The 17,589-nt window shown below is 40.7% G+C and overlaps 2 protein-coding genes and 1 pseudogene across 2 annotated transcripts in view; 1 reads left to right on the top strand and 2 right to left on the bottom strand.

Annotated features, from left to right (window-relative positions):
• Positions 1–17,589, top strand: part of ccdc40 (coiled-coil domain 40 molecular ruler complex subunit) — a 135,573-nt gene that overhangs the window by 20,106 nt on the left and 97,878 nt on the right. The window lies entirely within an intron of this gene.
• LOC144699801 (lysosomal alpha-glucosidase-like) overlaps positions 1–17,589 on the bottom strand; it is a 125,073-nt gene that overhangs the window by 72,740 nt on the left and 34,744 nt on the right. The gene's annotated exons all lie outside the window — the stretch shown is intronic.
• LOC144667643 (lysosomal alpha-glucosidase-like) overlaps positions 16–17,589 on the bottom strand; it is a 43,153-nt pseudogene continuing 25,579 nt past the window's right edge.

The following is a 17,589-nucleotide window of genomic DNA, read 5'->3' as shown; positions in this document are numbered from 1 at the left end:
GGAACAGGTTCTACTTCACTTCGTTAAGAACCAAATAATTGTGAACTGTTCTCCCACTAGAATAGACAGATTCTGCAAAGTCAGCACCTGAAAGGAAAAAGGAAAATCAGATACATGACATGAACAGAACCACCAAATTTGTTTCTGTGTTCTTGCTTATAAAACAAAATTTAAAAAAACTACTTTTTTCTAGATTTGGTACATGGCGTTATAAAACTGAATTCAACTACCTTCAGTTAAAGCACCAAAAGAGATGAATGATGCAGATAATACAGAACTCAGATTTACCACTTGCACCCACTGCATCTCCCCCCACCACCTTGCTTTAGCTGAGTTAGATTATTCTAGGCAGAGGAAAAGTAGGGCTGCAACATAAGGTTGGGAAGAGGAAACTGACAAAGATTCTCTCACTGGAATCATTATCCAGGGATCCCTGCATACATGCAGGGTGAGATCAATCCCAACAGTGATGCTCCCATGAGAAAAATTGTCTGTCAAAATTCATTGTCTCAGCTCACCATTGAAGAATGAGAACTTGTGTAATATACCATTAAATCCCCACTACCCATGGAACTATAGAACCCAGCAAGGGTTAATTTCTTCAGGAGGGAGCAAATTTAACAGAATGAGAAATTTATCCAAACATTTTTCAAATCTGAAAATTTATTTTATTTGTGTTTATTGTGCTTAAAATGCTATTTAGTCAGAGCCATGTCCTCACCTTTGTGTCTGAGATCCAGGATCCATTAACTTAAACTTTCTGTGGGGCAAAAGGAACTCCAAATACAAAGATGCTGCCCAGTTTAAGGCCATCTATCTGGCTGTTCAAATGGATTATCTCACTGAACAGCACATTCTGTGAGAGGTAAAGACAGCCAGAAAAGGTACCACACACAATCAAATGTCCTCATATCACATGTCAATTTCTCAAGCTAGTGTATAAATAGGGCACATTGCAATCCAATAAAAGTACGAACAAAATACTGCTTTGGGATAATTTTGCATCTTAATATAAAGTTCATCATTCTGTAACATTTCTATTAAAAAAATCCAAAATGAATTTAGATATACAATTCTAAAAGGAAATATCTAGAAATTATCTGTTTAATTACAAGTTACGACCAAGGAAGTCTGTAAGGTTGCCTTTAACTTAAAGTTTTACATTTATTTAAACCTAGTTCCGAACTTAGGATTCCCTAAAGAATCTCCTATTATCAGCGTTCCTCTTGCAGCTGAAGAGCTTGGCTGTAAATCAAACAGGTTTTTCTGGCTGCTATTGATGTTCATGTACGATCACACGAGGCACAGAGCTATTGATAGGATTAACTCACTCAATTCTTGCCACCTTATATGTGGTTTACACTGCCAATTTTCTTTATGAATTTAAATTTTCGTGTGTAAACAAAGCATGAGAAACTCTTTGATTCAGAGAGATTATCATAGACTCATATGCTGTCATTTTATGTTATCCAGAGAAGGATCCTGAACTCCCTTCCTAAAAGCACTTGTGGGTGTACCTACACCGCATGGTCTGCAACGGTTCAAGGAGGCAGCTCACCACCGTCTTCTCAAGGGCAATTAGGGATGGGCAATAAATACTGACCCAGCCAGTGAAGCCCACATGCTGTGAATTAATAAAAAACATTGTTTCAAGCATAGATTCTACAAAATCAACACTACTAATGAAGCGTTTGAAATCAGTCATTCTTACATTTTTTCCTAGGAAGATAATTTCAGTATAATCACCATTTTCATAACTCAGAAGGCTATCACCATCATCCCAGAAGAGTTCTCCTCTAGCAATTCCCTGATCAGACAGTGCCACAATCAGACCAAATGGGTTTCCACGAGAGGCAGCAGTTGTGTTGTTGGGCTCCTTGATTGAATGCAGATTTGAATATAATCATCACTGGATGCAACCATATTATCAGAATTAAGGAAACACATACAGTACCAAGTTGTCACTTCTGAAGGTATTTTATATTGATAATGTGCTTTTGATGACAGGAGTAAAGCTGCTCTCAGAAAAATCTGGTCCTGGAAAGTACAGAAATATAGATTTGCCTCTTTTATATTCTCAGGTGGCAGGCTGAGGTATGGAAAATAAACACATTTTCCTATTGACCTTCCGAATGGGCCATGGTCACTAGTGACATGTTAGAAAGTAAAATAAAAAGAGCAGCATTTGGTGATCAACTGGATCTCAATGCCAGTATGCTCTCCTGGAATCCTAATGTGCAATACAAAAGTACATTGAGATCAAGGTGCTTAGATCAGATGGCTGCTGAATCCTGGTTCAGAAGAACTAAATTCAGGGAACATAAGTTCCAAGGAAACATGTATTGACTGTTTTGAACAGGATGTGTATCCTGCAGGACACCACTGGCCCCATCCATGCATTTAAGAAGGATTGGAAGATTCTCCAGGATCAGCACCTCTCCAATTTTTACCTTTCCTTCCCTCAGTAATTCAGGATATACCTCATCTAGACTGGGTGGCTTATCTGCTTCAATCACAGAGCCTTTCCACTAACTCCTCTTTATTTTTAACTTATCCAGTACCTAACAACCTTCTTGTTTATGGCATCTTTGGCAAAATCCCCTTCCTTAATAAACATGGATGCAAAGTACTTCTTTAATACCTCATACATGCCTTCTCCCTCTACTAATAAACTTCCATTTTGGTCCCTGATTGGTCCCATCGCTCCTCTGACAACCTGTTTACTGTTAAGATACCTATAGAAGATTTTTAGATTCCCTTTCATGTTAGTCGCAAATCTATTTTTATACTAAACAATGCATCACATTTAGTAAGTGGCTGCCTAACAAAAATGGTGTCCAATATTAAATTCTGTAAGTTGAAAGGATAAGCTTATTCATAACCTTGTGGTTGGATGGGTGAGTTTCATGTTGCAATCCAACATATGCATTAAACGGGAGACTGGGCTAGTAATTGTAAACAAACAACATTTACAAAATTTTAGAATTTCAGAGAATTTATCTAATTACTTATGTGCTGTTATAGGAAAATTCAACAGCAGCAGGGAAGAAAACTGGGACAGGGAAATCAGGTGGGGTGTCTAATGGACTTCTGAGCTCCAACACCCATTTTGCACTGCTTCCCAACTTAAATTTCGCCTCCACTGAAGTTGCTTTGTGTAGGCAAAATGTAGCCTCCTCATATGTGAACATTTATTGTACCCAAGGGTGCCTGCAGAATAACGTACTGGCCCTTACAATGTACAGCAGAACCCTAAAAATTGAAATATGTAAGATCAGAGGAAGAAGTACTAAAATAATGACAAATTTATAACTGTTTGCACAAACATATAAATACTACATTGTACACTGAGGATAACCAGTTTGACTTTTGCTGATTCTGTACATGATTGCCAGACTGGAATGGTGTAGATATTTTGAGTGGAGTTAAAAACTCCATTGGATGCTGCACATGAAGTTTTTTGTGCTTCACAAGACCAACACTGAAGTAAAGTTTTTTTGTGACTCTCCTCGGATTCCACACAAGCAAAAAAAATCTGCCTAAAGTCCAGGTTGGTAAAGTAATATTACTGAGCACACAAACTGAACTGAAGCAGAGAGATGAGCAGCACAGTTGCACAGACTGCATGATCTGGTTTGAATGGTATCTCAGATCAGGCAGTGGGACAAATGTACATGCAGTGAACACATGATGCACAGATGTACACTACCCAGGGCTATATTGAATGCAAGATAATGATCAAGAATGAGAATAATATATCACTTACATTATGTAGATTGTACCATGTTGTTGGGGGAAAATAGCCAGACACCTCCACTGTTTTGGGTTCCAATACTGGAGTGATGAGAAGTGCCTCCCCCCACATGAACTAACGATCAATGCTTGGCGTGTTCGGATCTTGAGGAAATCTAAAGCCGAGAAAGGGCAGCATTTGCATATCTGGAGTAACTCCAACACAAGAAAAGGTCAGATTGAAGCAATTTAATTTTTTTTAAGCTTACTTAAATGAATGTTTTAATTCCTCCCAACAAAGAAATATCCAATGGCTATGTCAGTCATATACATATTTATAAACATTTGGGGCATCTCTCATAATTGATACATCAAAAATTGTGGTTTGAAGTTGAACAAAGGCCAGGTGCTTCTTAAAGGAATGATAACTGGGAAATTTGTATGCAAAAGTCAGCCCATGGCTACTCCAACCGTCTGGCAGAGAACATAATTAAGGATCGAGACCAGACAGTACATTTAATGCCTCATTTGATTTATGCATCTTGCATGTGCACAGTGTACTGAATGACAATTTCAAACACATGAGTGCTGAAATTATATACACTTCCAGGCAACACCAAAAATAACTGTGATTTGCAGTTGGACCAATGATCATAGGAACATTAGCACTGGAAGCTTGTTCTGCCAGTCAGCTTGATCACTGATGATCTGTAGATCAACTCCTTTTAAACAACTTCACTTTCTATTCCCTAATATCCTTACTCAAGAAGAATCTATTGTTCAGTCTTGAACATTTTGATTGACGCAATATCCACAGCCTTTTGGGGAAGCGAGTTCCAGATTTCCATTTCTCATTCCGTGAAAAAAGGTAATTTCACTCCTACAAACCTAGCTTTAATTTGAGGTTATGTCCTCTTGTTCTGGATTCTGCCACTGAAGAAATCATTTATCTAACCAATCAAATCCCTGTAATATTTTAAACAACTCAATTAGATCCCCTCCAGCCTTCTAAACTAAAGGCAGTGTAAACCCAGTTTTTTGTAACTTGTCCTGAAATATGAACCCTTTAAGTCCTGGTACCATTCTCATGAATTTGCACAGTACCCCATGTAAGGCCAATATATCATTCCTGAGGTCCAGTCCCCCAATAGTAAACTCAGTACTTCAAATAGGGTATAATCAAGGCTTTGTATTACAGAAGCACAATTTAATCAGACCCCATTGAGAAAAGGCTAACAATCCATTAGAATTTTTAAAAATTACTTGTTACATTAGCTTTTAATGAGTTGTGTGCACTGAAACATAAATCCCTGTGTTCCTTCACAGCTTCTTGTCTCTTACCATTGAAAATATACTCCAATTTGTCTTTCACAGATCCAAAGTGAATAAGCTCATGCTTTCCCACATGAAAGTAACTCCTTGTGACATCATTTTCACCACTTATTTTATCAATGTCCCTTTGTTTTCCATTTTCCCATCACACTACTTATACTTCCTAATTTAGTGTTATCTGCATACTTGGCTATAAAAGTCTATTTCTTTATCCAAGTCAGTAATGTATATGGTGAAAAGCTGAAACTTCAGCAACACCATTTGTCATTACCTGCAAACAGAAAACAAACAGGAACAGGAGTCGGCCATTTAACCCCTTGAGCTTGTTCTGCCATTCAATGTGAACATGGCCGATCTGCAACCTAACTCCATATACCCGCCTTTGCCCAAAATCCCTTAATACTTTTAATAAGTATCTATTAACCTCAGATTTAAAACTAAGAATTAATCTTGCATAAATTGCCATTTGCAGAAGAGTTCCACCATTCTTTGTAAGTAGAACTACTTCTTAATTTCAGACATCCTGAAAAGTCTGCCTCTAATTTTTATACGTCTTCACACCCAAGGCTCCCCAAACAGCAGAAATAGTTTCTCTCTATCCGTTTCCTTTTATATCTTGTAAACTTAAATCAAATCACCTCTCAAACTTCTGAATTCCAAGGAATACAAGATCAGCTTGTGTTATCTTTCCTTGTAATTTATCTCTTGGAGTCTAGGCATTATTCTGGTTAATTCTCACTTCAGTGCTTTCATAACCAACATAGCCATTTGAAGAAAAAACAAAAATTGCTGGAAAAACTCAGCAAGTCTGACAGCATCTGTGGAGAGAAAGTCAGAGTTAACGTTTCAAGTCCATATGACTCTTCAGTTCTGAGGCAATTTTTGTTTTTGTTTCAGATTTCCAGCATCCACAATATTTTGCTTTTATCATAGCCGTCCGAAGGTGTGGTACCCAGAACTGCTGACAGCACTCCAGGTGCAGTCTAACCAAACCCTTTATTCTTACTCTTGGTCTTCCACCTCCCAACCATTACCAACACAGGTATAAAATTATCTCTGATTCCACGTATTCACATTTTTGTTAATAATTTCTTGTGTAGATTGGAATGTTATATTGGTCACTCAGTCTAAATCTGGGTGAAGAGTGCTGAACCAATGAAGCCTCACTACATTCAAAAATAATCTCCACCCAATTAAGAAACAGTACCAGTTAAGGATGTGAAAACTGTTAAGAATTGTGTTTTCAATGCAACCTGAGTGGTTAATGGTAAAATATGAACGCATTAGATTTCTGATGATCCAAATTTTGTTCTGAAATGAACCAAGGGTCAAAGTTTGAAGTTCGGATCAAAACGTGACTGAATCAAGAACTAATCCACAGGCAAAACAAGACTGGAACTAGTTTCAACCTGTCCTTGATTTACTAATTTCCAACCTCATTAGATTGCAGGTATTTTCTTTCTTTTTACACACTGTACTAAAAGGTAACATACTCAAATGACAGTGGCCGGACAACCATATCTCCAGCAGAGTGGGCTTTGTGGAAAAGTATGTAAAGGAAAGGGAGCAGCATGTATCTAGTGAAGAGAGCTTTCTGCATTGCTGATTGTGCTGACTCACTGAAGACATATGGTTCCTGAGACTGGAAAAGGAAAATGCATTCCTTTTACAACTGGTATTCGCATCTAGGGGTAAAATATCCATTTGCACCAAAAACAGGTTCACTAGAATCTTGAATGAACAAGACTAATACTGGGCTTCAACCTTTAATAAAATTAAACCAATGTGGACCATGGGCATCCAGAAGCAATGCATCAGAGAAAAGGCCTTGAAGTTTGGGTGCTGAATTTTTGAAGCAAACCTCAGGCAAGTCCTTAACGGCAACAAGGAGAGAGGGAGATCAGCCTTGAACTAATTTTTTGTTTACACCAATATGGAAGATAATGCATTTTTTTCTTGCAATCAGAGTGTGCTTCTTGTCCCCCTCACTGAAGGCTTAGGTGCTCATTTCAAAAATGGGCATGCTGCCATCAAATTTCCAGGCCCAGGTATCTGATCAGAACTTTAACCATTGTTTCCCTTCTCAAGGCCTCTTACCCACTTTGTTCCTTTACTGTGACTCCGGTCACAAGTGCTATTTTGCTTTAACAAATTGAAATCTTTGAGTTACAATTTAATAAGCAGAAAACTCATCTAAAATTTAGCTGCTAGCATCTACTTTTCTTGTCGCATGCATCCTGGGATCCTGCCACTCACATCCTTATCTCAAGAGGAGGAAACTTTGCATTGTTTTTACTTGCTTTACGATGAGCAATGCCTCCAATCTTAATGCTCTTATTGGCAGCTGAAAAAAACGTCTGTAGCCCGGATTGTGGATTTGAGGGAGAACTTCTCACCCTCAAATAGCACTAATGATTTGTATATATCAAACAAAAAAAATTTTCTGCTGTTACAAAGTTTAAGGTATGCAAGTGCAGCTCGGTCATGCAGAATGTGCATCCTGCGGGACGTGTGAAGTCGTGCAAGCATAAAGCATCCTCGATGACTACATCTGCAGGAAGTGTCATCAGCTGCAGAAACTAGAGAACCGGATTGCGGAACTTGAGCGGCGGCTAGTTTCTGTGGTGCATCCACAAGGCTGTGGATTACATGGATAGCATGTTTAGAGAGGTGGTCACACCGCAGCTAAGAAGTACACAGGCAGAGAGGGAACGGGTGACCACCAGAGTATCTAAGAGAACAGGCAAGTAGTGCAGGAATCCTTCAAGGATATCTCACTCTCTAACTGCTTTTCCATTGTGGATAGTGGTGAGTTAGATGGTTCCTCAGAGGACTGTAGCAAGAGCCAAGTTTGTGGCACCACAGGTGGCTCAGATGCACAGGAGGGAAGGAGGAAGAGTGGAAGTGCTATTGTGGTAGGGGATTCCATACTTAGAGGAACAGACAGGCGTTTCTGCGGCCGTAGACATGACTCCAGGGTGGTATGTTGCCTCCCTTGTGCCAGGGTCAAGGATGTCACAGAGCGGCTGCAGGACATTCTTTTGGGGGAGGGCGAGCAGCCAGAGGTCATGGTCCACACTGGGACCAATGACATAGGTAGGAAAAGGGATGAGGTCCTGAAAGCAGATTTTAGGGAGTTAGGAAGGGAATTAAAAAGCAGGACCTCAAGTGCAGTAATCTCAGGATTACTCCCAGTGCCACGTGCTAGTGAGCATAAGAATAGGAAGATTGAGCAGTTCAACGCGTGGCTGGAGAAATGGAGCAGGCTTTAGATTTCTGAGGCATTGGAATCGGTTCTGGGGCAGGTGGGACTTGTAAAATAGGGATGGATTACACCTTAACAGGACTGGGACTAAACTAGAATGGCAGGGGGATGGGAACCTGAGGAGAAATTCAGAGTGCAGAGGAGAAAAACTGGCCATGTGAAGTAGTGAAGTATCAATGAGGATATATCAGAGAGTAGTATCAAGGTAGATAGAATACTTGGAGGGTTTGATAGAATTAGAGTAGGTAACAGTAAGCCATTAGATGGGGTCAGAATAAGGGGGAAAGTAAAAAAAAGCCTAAATCAGGACTAATGTGCATGTACGTGAATGGAGTGTGGTTAATAATATCGGTGAACTGTAGGCTATAACAGGGACCTGGCTCAAAAAAGGGCAAGAATGGGCATTAAATAATCCTGGGTACAAGGTATTTAGGAAAGACAGGAAAGGAAGAAAAGGTCAGGGGTGGGGGGGAAGTGGTAATATTGTTTAAAGATGGCATTACAGTACTGGAGAGAGGATGTTCCAGAGGGGTCAAGGACAGAATCGCTCTGGCTAGAGGAAAGGAATGAAAAAGGTGCAATAATATTGATTGGTGTTGTATATAGACCACCAACTAGTGGAAGGGCTGTGGAGAAACAAATTTGCAAAGAAATTACTGAGAGGTGCAAGAACTATAGAGTAATCATAATGAGGGGTTCAATTATCCGAATATAGACTGGGATAGGAATAGTCCAAAGGGACAAGATTTCCTGGAATGTGTTCAAGATAATTTTCTGCAGCAGTATGTTTCCAGTTCAATGAGAGGACATGCACTTTTGGACCTGGTTCTGGGGAATTAGTTGGCCCAAGTGGATCAAATATCAGTAGGAGAGCCTCAGGGGGACAGTGACCATTGTATCAAAAGGTTTAGGTTAATCATGGAAAAGGACAGGGAACCACCCAGGGCAGGGATAATTAATTGGGGAAAAGTCAACTTCGATGGGATGAGAATGCATCTGAGTCGAGTGAGTTGGAATCAAATGTTTGCAGAAAAGGCGGTGGCTGAACAGTGGGCCACCTTCAGAAAAAAAATATTGCAGGCAATGTCAAGGTAGGGGAAAAGTAGAACAAATAAATCCAGAGTGCCCTGGATGACAAGAGAGATAGAAGTAAAGATGAAAAGGAAGAAGTGTGCGTATGACAGATGTCAGGTAGAAAGTATAATGGAGAAACAGGCTGAATATAGAAGGACCAGAGGGGAAGTGAAGAAACTAATAAGAAAAGCAAGGAGAGAGCATGAAAAAAAGTTGGCAACAAACATAAAAGGGAATCCCAAGGTCTTCTATAAGCACGTAAATAATAAAAGGGTAGTAAAAGAAAGAGTAAGGCCGATTAGGGACAAAAAAGCAGACTTGCGTGTGAAGGCTGGAGAAATAGCGGAGTGTTGAATGAGTACTTTGCATCTGTCTTTAAAAAGGAAGAAGATGCTACCCAGGCCAAGGTGAGAGGGGAGGTTAACTGGTACACTAGAAGAACTTACAATTGAGAGGAAGGAGGTGTTGGAGAGGCTACCTTTACTTAATATAGATAAGGTACCAGGACCGGATGAGATGCATCCAAGGGTACTGAGGGAAGTGAGAGTGAAAATTGCAAAGGCACTAGTGATAATCTTCCAGTTTTCCTTAGACATAGGGGAGGTGCCAGAGGACTGAAGAATTACGAATGTTCCACCATTGTTCAAAAAGGGATGCAAGGATAAAGCTGGCAGCTACAGACCACTCAGTTTGACTTCAGTGGTAGGGAAACTTTAGGAAACTATAGTGCGGGATAAAATCAATAGTCACTTAAGCAAGTGCAGGGTAATTAAGGAAAGCCAGCATGGATCCATTCAGGGAAAATCTTGTTTAACTAACATGCTGGAGTTTTTTGAGGAGCTAACAGAGAAGGTTGATAAGGGAAATGCTGTTGACGTGGTGTATATGGATTTTCAAAAGGCATTCAATACAGTACCACACAACAGACTTGTGAGCAAAATTCTAGGTCATGAATGATATGGAAAGTAGGCAGTTGGATAACAAATTGGATGAGTGACAGTGAACAGAGTAGTGATAAATGGTAAAAACAAAAAACTACTGCGAATGCTGGAAATCCAAAACAAAAACAGAATTACCTGGAAAAACTCGGCAGGTCTGGCAGCATCGGTGGAGAAGAAAAGAGTCGACGTTTCGAGTCCTCACGACCCTTCAACAGAACTGAGTATAGTTAGGAGAGGGGTGAAATATAAGCTGGTTTAAGGTGTGGGTGGGGGGGGTGGGGGGGGAGGAGAGAAGTTGAGGGCCAAGCACGCAGTGATAGGAGCAGATAATCAAAAGATGTCACCGACAAAAGGATCAAAGAGGTGTTGAAGGTGGTGATATTATTTAAGAATATGTGCTAATTAAGAATGGATGGCAGGACACTCAAGGTACAGCCCTAGTGGGGGTGGGGTGGAAAGACTGACAAGATATTAGTTGTAAATTTAAAAATAATGGAAATAGGTGGGAAAAGAAAAATCTATATAAATTATTGAAAAAAACAAAAGGGGTGGGGGGGGAAGAAACGGGGTGGGGATGGGGGGGAGGGAGTTTAAGATCTAAAGTTGTTGAATTCAATATTCAGCCCAGAAGGCTGTAAAGTGCCTAGTCGGAAGATGAGGTGCTGTTCCTCCAGTTTGCGTTGGGCTTCACTGGAACAATGCAGCAAGCTAAGGACAGACATGTGGGCAAGAGAGCAGGGTGGAGTGTTAAAATGGCAAGCGACAGGGAGGTTTGGGTCTTTCTTGCGGACAGACCGCAGGTGTTCTGCAAAGCGGTCGCCCAGTTTGCGTTTGGTCTCTCCAATGTAGAGGAGACCGCATTGGGAGCAACGAATGCAGTAGACTAAGTTAGGGGAAATGCAAGTGAAATGCTGCTTCACTTGAAAGGAGTGTTTGGGCCCTTGGACGGTGAGGAGGGAGGAAGTGAAGGGGCAGGTGTTGCATCTTCTGCATGGGCATGGGGAGGTGCCATAGGTGGGGGTTGAGGAGTAGGGGGTGATGGAGGAGTGGACCAGGGTGTCCCGGAGGGAACGATCCCTACAGAATGCCGCCAGGGGGGGTGAAGGGAAGATGTATTTGGTGGTGGCATCATGCTGGAGTTGGCGGAAATGGCGGAGGATGATCCTTTGAATGCGGAGGCTGGTGGGGTGATAAGTGAGGGCAAGGGGGACCCTATCATGTTTCTGGGAGGGAGGAGAAGGCGTGAGGGCGGATGCGCGGGAGATGGGCCGGACATGGTTGAGGGCCCTGTCAACGACCGTGGGTGGAAAACCACTAGAGCTGTACCTTGAGGGTCCTGCCATCCATTCTTAATTAGCACATTTTCTTAGATAATATCACCACCTTCAACACCTCTTTGATCCTTTTGTCTGTGACATCTTTTGATTATCTGCTCCTATCACTGCTTGCTTGTCCCTACAACCACCCCCCCCCTCAACTTCTCTCTCCACCCCCCCCCACCTTAAACCAGCTTATATTTCACCCCTCTCCTAACTATACTCAGTTCTGTTGAAGAGTCGTAAGGACTCAAAACGTCGACTCTTTTCTTCTCTACCAATGCTGCCAGACCTGCTGAGTTTTTCCAGGTAATTCTGTTTTTGTGTTAATGATAAATGATTGTTTTTCAGGTTGGAGGAAGGTTTGTCGTGGAGTTCCTCAGAGGTCAATGTTGGGACCCTTGTTCTTCCTGATATATATTAATGGCCTAGACTGTGATGGGCAGGGCATGATTTCAAAATTTGCAGATGGTATGAAGATTGGAAGTGTTGTCAACTGTGATGGGGATAGTCTTGAATTTCAAAAGGACATAGACATGTTGGTGGATTGGGTAGGCTTTGGAGACAGTACAGAGGAGATTCACAAGAATGATTCTAGGGTTAAAGAACTGTAGCTATGAGAATAGACCGGAGAGGTTGGGGCTCTTTTCCCTGGAGAAAAGAAGGCTGAGGGGAGACTTGATAGAGGTACTCAAGTTCCTGAGGGGTATGACAGGGTAAATGGTGAGAAACTGTTCCCACTCAAGAGAACATCAAAACCTAGAGGGCACAGATTCAAAATAATTGGCAAAAAGTGTAAATGTGATGCGAGGAAAATCTTTCTCACCAAGAGGGTGGTTGAAATCTGGAGCAAACTTCCTGAAAGGGTGGTGGAGGCAGGTTCAACCGAGGTATTCAAAAGGGAATTGGATTGCTACCTGAAAAGAGAGAATGTGCAAGTTACGGGTATAAGGCAGCAGGGTGGAGCTAGGTGGAACAATCTTTCAGAGAGCCAGTGCAGACTTGATGGGCCGAATGGCCTCCTTCTGCACTGTAAAGATTTCATGGAAAAACAATTAGAGTTGTACCAAATATATTATAAATTACAGGACAATACGAGGTAAACTTCTGCCACAAGGTTAATGTCGTTGTCCATTTAGAAATGCCACAGGTAAATAACTGAAAACTTTTGCACATGCTCTTTTATTAGACAGAAGTCGAACAATTCATTGTTTAATTTCACTCTACATTCTACAGTACTTTATATTCAATGTTTTAAAATAATTAATCAAAATTGGCAATTTCAATAAGCAAACTTCAACATTTACTAGTCTCAAGGACTAACCAGCTGTTTCCAGTCATTGTGATTCTGCATAAAGGGGTAGAATGAATCAAGTTGTGTCCAGCTCACACAGAGTTCTTCAGTGGTACTCCACCAGAAACCACAGACATCTGCTCCAACAAGAGGAACCCCAAACATGTTAAACAGCATTATTGCTGTGAAATACACAAGATAATGCACAGAGTTTTACATTTTTGATCTTATGCAATTCACACTTCAAATTTCAATTGCACAATAAATTGACAATAACTAGTACGACTATCCTAATGAAAATTTTAAAAAAGTCATAGGCTTTAATAAAAAGGCTTTGTTCCATGGAAACATCATACTCACAGGTTTACAATGCATTCAACCACAAAGATTTGTGTCTTTAGTTTCTCCACAGTGGAGATATGAGCAGGCATAGGAATTAAAGGAAAAAAAATAAGGAAAATCATCCTGTACTTCTGTTTCGCATTTCCGTCATCCTAGTGGCCAATGTACAGTCACATAAGCAGTGTGTTATGAAAGCCAACTTACCTTCTTGTCAAGAACAGAGATCAGGAACTCTAAGTTAAGACAGACTTCAGAGTTTCCGTGCATACCGTGGACCGTGAGCAGGCTGCGTATGCGCAATTCAGCATTTTACGTTCTTCAGGCCAAGGATGGGCCCAAAGCGCCTGTGCAAAAAGGAGAAAAAAGGGTGTAAAAACCTGGTCACGTGACCAGGCATGGAGCGCCATTGCAGACAAGTATCCCAGGCAGGGGGCAGGCGAAGACTCAAAGGGTGAGTGGACAAGAAGAGGTCCCAAGAGAGGAGTCTCAGACAGGGAACAGAGACAGGGAGAGGCCCCAGTTAAGTTAAGAAGAAAGTTAAGCAGAGAAAGAGGCTCCAAGCAGGAAAAAGCCTGCAGTTGACAGACGTTAAGTGGTGAGGTCTCAGGAGAAACCTTGGTGATCAAAGAGGGCTCAGGAATAACCCTGGCGATTGAACGGGACTCAGGAAAGCCCTGACGATTGAAGAGGGCTCAGGAGAAGGCCTGAAGATCTAAGAAGGCAGCAGAAAGTTACTGACTCAGTGCTGTGGGCCGATGGACTGTTGAGAAATCTGGAATTTGTCTTGGTCGCATCTGCCATTTATTGTGCAGTATGATGTGTCCGACCACAGTATGCCTGTTAATTCACATGTTCTCATATTAACCCTGAATGTTAGCATTTAAGATAGATATTGTAAATTGTTTTATCTTTCTGACCTTGTACAGTAAAGTTTATTTTTGTTTGTTCAAAACTTGTGGAATCTTTTGGCTTTATTCACTTAGCAAGAGTTTTGAATCTCAAACTTTGTCTACTTTAAACAAAAAAGTTATTGGTCCCTAACTGGATCGTACCTAACATTTGGGGGTCTGATCCCAGATCATAACAAGAGGCTGTGAGCAGCTGCCTGCTCCATTGTTAGACAAGGATGTAGCTTGGCCCATAGATTCTACAGAAATATTTCAGAGCAAGAAAAGTGAAAAAAGTCAAAACCATGAAAGATAAAAGATGTATCCTTTATCTGGCTGACCATAAACCTTTCCCCCCAGATGCCATCTAGCCAGAGGCAGTCTCCCATCTCTCTAATGGCCGCAATAGCTTTGTGGTTCACAACAATGTTAATTTTACTGTGACATATTTTGATACTGTAGACATCAGAAGATGTATTTAAATCTAACTGCTAAACGTCAGAAAACAAAAAAACTTGAAGAATGACTAAGTGTCTTCCCTTCAAATGCTTCATAGCTTCCCATTTATTGGAGGTAAAGGAGAATGTTGGTTGATTAATCACAGAACTAACATAATCATGGTAGCATAAGGACATAAGAAAGAGGAGCAAAAGTAAGCCATTCGGCCTTTCAAGACAGCTTCACCATTCAATAAGATCATGACTGATCCTCTCCTTCAATTCCACTTTCCCACATTAACCCCATATCCCTTGATGCTCTTAGTATCTAAAAACCTATCAATCTCAGTCTTGAATATACTCAATACTTGAGCATCCACAGCCTCAAGGATAGCGAATTCTAAAGATCCACAATCCTTTGAGTAAACATTTTTTCCTCATTTCAATCCAAAATGGAGGACTGTTTATTCTGATAAAGTAAATGCCGCCTCCTGGCCCCAACTTTTGATTGCCCAACCAGTCTATATGAAGATTCAAACCACCATGATTACTATACTATCCTTGTAACATGCACCTCTAATTTCCTGATTTATATCTGCTGGACAATCCCAACCTTGGTTACCTTGCAACCATGTCTCTGTAATTTATTTATTTCTATCTGATCTATTAATTCATCTTTTTTGTTGCTTTAGCCTTTTTATTTTTCAATTTTTTTCCTGATGTCACCTTAGTCACTAATGCCCTGTTACCTTTATTATCTCCATCCTCTCCTGACCTGCTTTACTAATTTTAATGCAAGTTACTACTCTGCTCTACAGCCTTGACATTGACTATTAACAGTTTATGTTAACTCACTGAAAGAAAGACTTGCATTTAAAAAGTGACTTTCATGACCAAAGGGCACCCAAAAATACTTTAGAGCCAATTAAGTACTTTTGAGGTCTAGTTACTGTTTTAGCATTGGAAATACGGCAGCCAATTTGCACATGGCAAGCTCCCACAAATAACAATGTGACAATAAGCAGATAATATGTTTTTGTGATGTTGACTGAGAGATAAATATTGGCCAAGACACTGGGGATAACTCACCTACTCTTCTTCAAAACAGTGCAATGGGATTGTTTCTGTCCACCTCAGAGGGCAGGCAGGGCCTTAGTTTAACATCTCATCTGAAAGACGGCACCTCTGACAGCACCTGTAGGACTCCCTCAGTAGTGAACTGGAGTGTCAATTTTGACTTTTAAATTCAATACCAGGAATGGTACTTGAACCCACAACCTTCTGACTCAGAGGCAAGACTGCATGCTACCAACTGAGCCATGGCTCACACTGGTAAAACAACCACTGAATGTATAACCATAGTCTAGCAGTTACACATTTTGAAAAGCACATAAGTCTCTAGAAATAATATCAAAGTTCTTGGAAACACGCAGAAAATCAGGTAACCTCCTTGGAGAAAAATAAGTAGGTTTAATGGCAAAACTCCATTCTAATTTCCCTATCTGGGATAGTGTAATACATGTCATTCCAGCAACTCGAGATGTCCCCAGTCCAGTGTCCAGCATAATGACCAAGACTGGGGAATGTGGACCGTGACATCACAAATGGATGTTTTCCTATCACCTTGATCAAAGCACTAGATACAAGAAAGGGGACAATGCTAAAACAAACGGTGATTGAAAATATGCAACCACTGACTACTGCCAATAACCACCAAATTTTTCAAATTAAATATAGTTACACTGAAACTACTTGTGCGCCTTTCTGTCTTCAATGATGTATCAACCTCACTTTAAAAGAAGTTACATAAGCCATTTCAATAATGGTCTTAAGTTTAGTAGCAACACACACGCAATGTTCCTGTTGGCATCCCTCCACTATCCTCACCTTGCTGCAAATGTAGTCACTGGGTCCTATTGGTATCACTGCTTTGTACTCCTTGTGGGGCTTCTTAACCTAATTTTTAGAGCAATATCACTGTATAGGTTATTGCATAGAATTTACAGCACAGAAACAGGCCTTTTGGCCCAACCAGTAAATGGTGGTATTTTGTTCCAGAATTCCTGGACACTCACAGGTCATACCGCACCACACCAGGATATGAGTTAATCAGAGGTGACAGATATGTACCCATAAGCAAGTAGGAGAGCGATAGAATCTGTGACCCAAAATAGATTCTGGGGCAACATATTACCTATGGCTTTTAGACAGTAGCCAGCATGCTGCTAATTTCAAATTAGTAGCTCCCCAGAATGACTCGCTGAATTTGTTTAATGAGTAGCTGAATCATTGAGATGAGAAAGGTCCCAATTTGGTTACTGGTATGTGATGAGCCAGCTGATCTGAGCCAGAGCAATTATACAGCTGCTACAATTGACATCAGTGCTTTGGCTTAGGAAGGAAAATATATGCCAAGATTTCTTCTCCTGATTGCTATTCAGTGATTCAGACTGGAAGTTCACATCTAGTGAAAGCAGGGTCAAGTGGATAGTCTTGACATAAAGAATATCCATTTGCTCAACATACTGGAGAGCAATGAGCAACTGTGTTCAAAAGGTTTGCTTTTGCAAACTTTAAAAATAATCTGCAGTGTTCAAAAAACCTTGTCTTGCTACACAGATTGCTGCATCATGTCCACTAAAAAGAGTAAAAATGCATTGCTTTTTCAATTGTCACTCACTTGTGGGAAGCAATGGCCTCAGTCAAGCCATAAAGGTTGTGCAGGTTATAATGTGAAGAGAGATATTGTTTTCCAGACATGCATACTATGTGGGACCACAAATTTCCTCCAGTCATACCTGCAAACACAGAATAGTAATTTTCATAATGTGTAATTAAAGTCTTTCCCACAAAAACCAGATGACCAAGAAAATGTAGAACAAATCAGATAAATCAGCATGCGCTAAAACAAAAAGAACTTAATAATATGGCAAAGAAATAGTACAGAGGGCTTAGTAGGAGGAGGTTGA

The sequence above is a fragment of the Cetorhinus maximus genome, chromosome 24 (assembly GCF_964194155.1).
Source record: "Cetorhinus maximus chromosome 24, sCetMax3.hap1.1, whole genome shotgun sequence".
Taxonomy (NCBI): Eukaryota; Metazoa; Chordata; class Chondrichthyes; order Lamniformes; family Cetorhinidae; genus Cetorhinus; species Cetorhinus maximus.
This window is presented reverse-complemented; position numbering and strand designations above follow the sequence as displayed.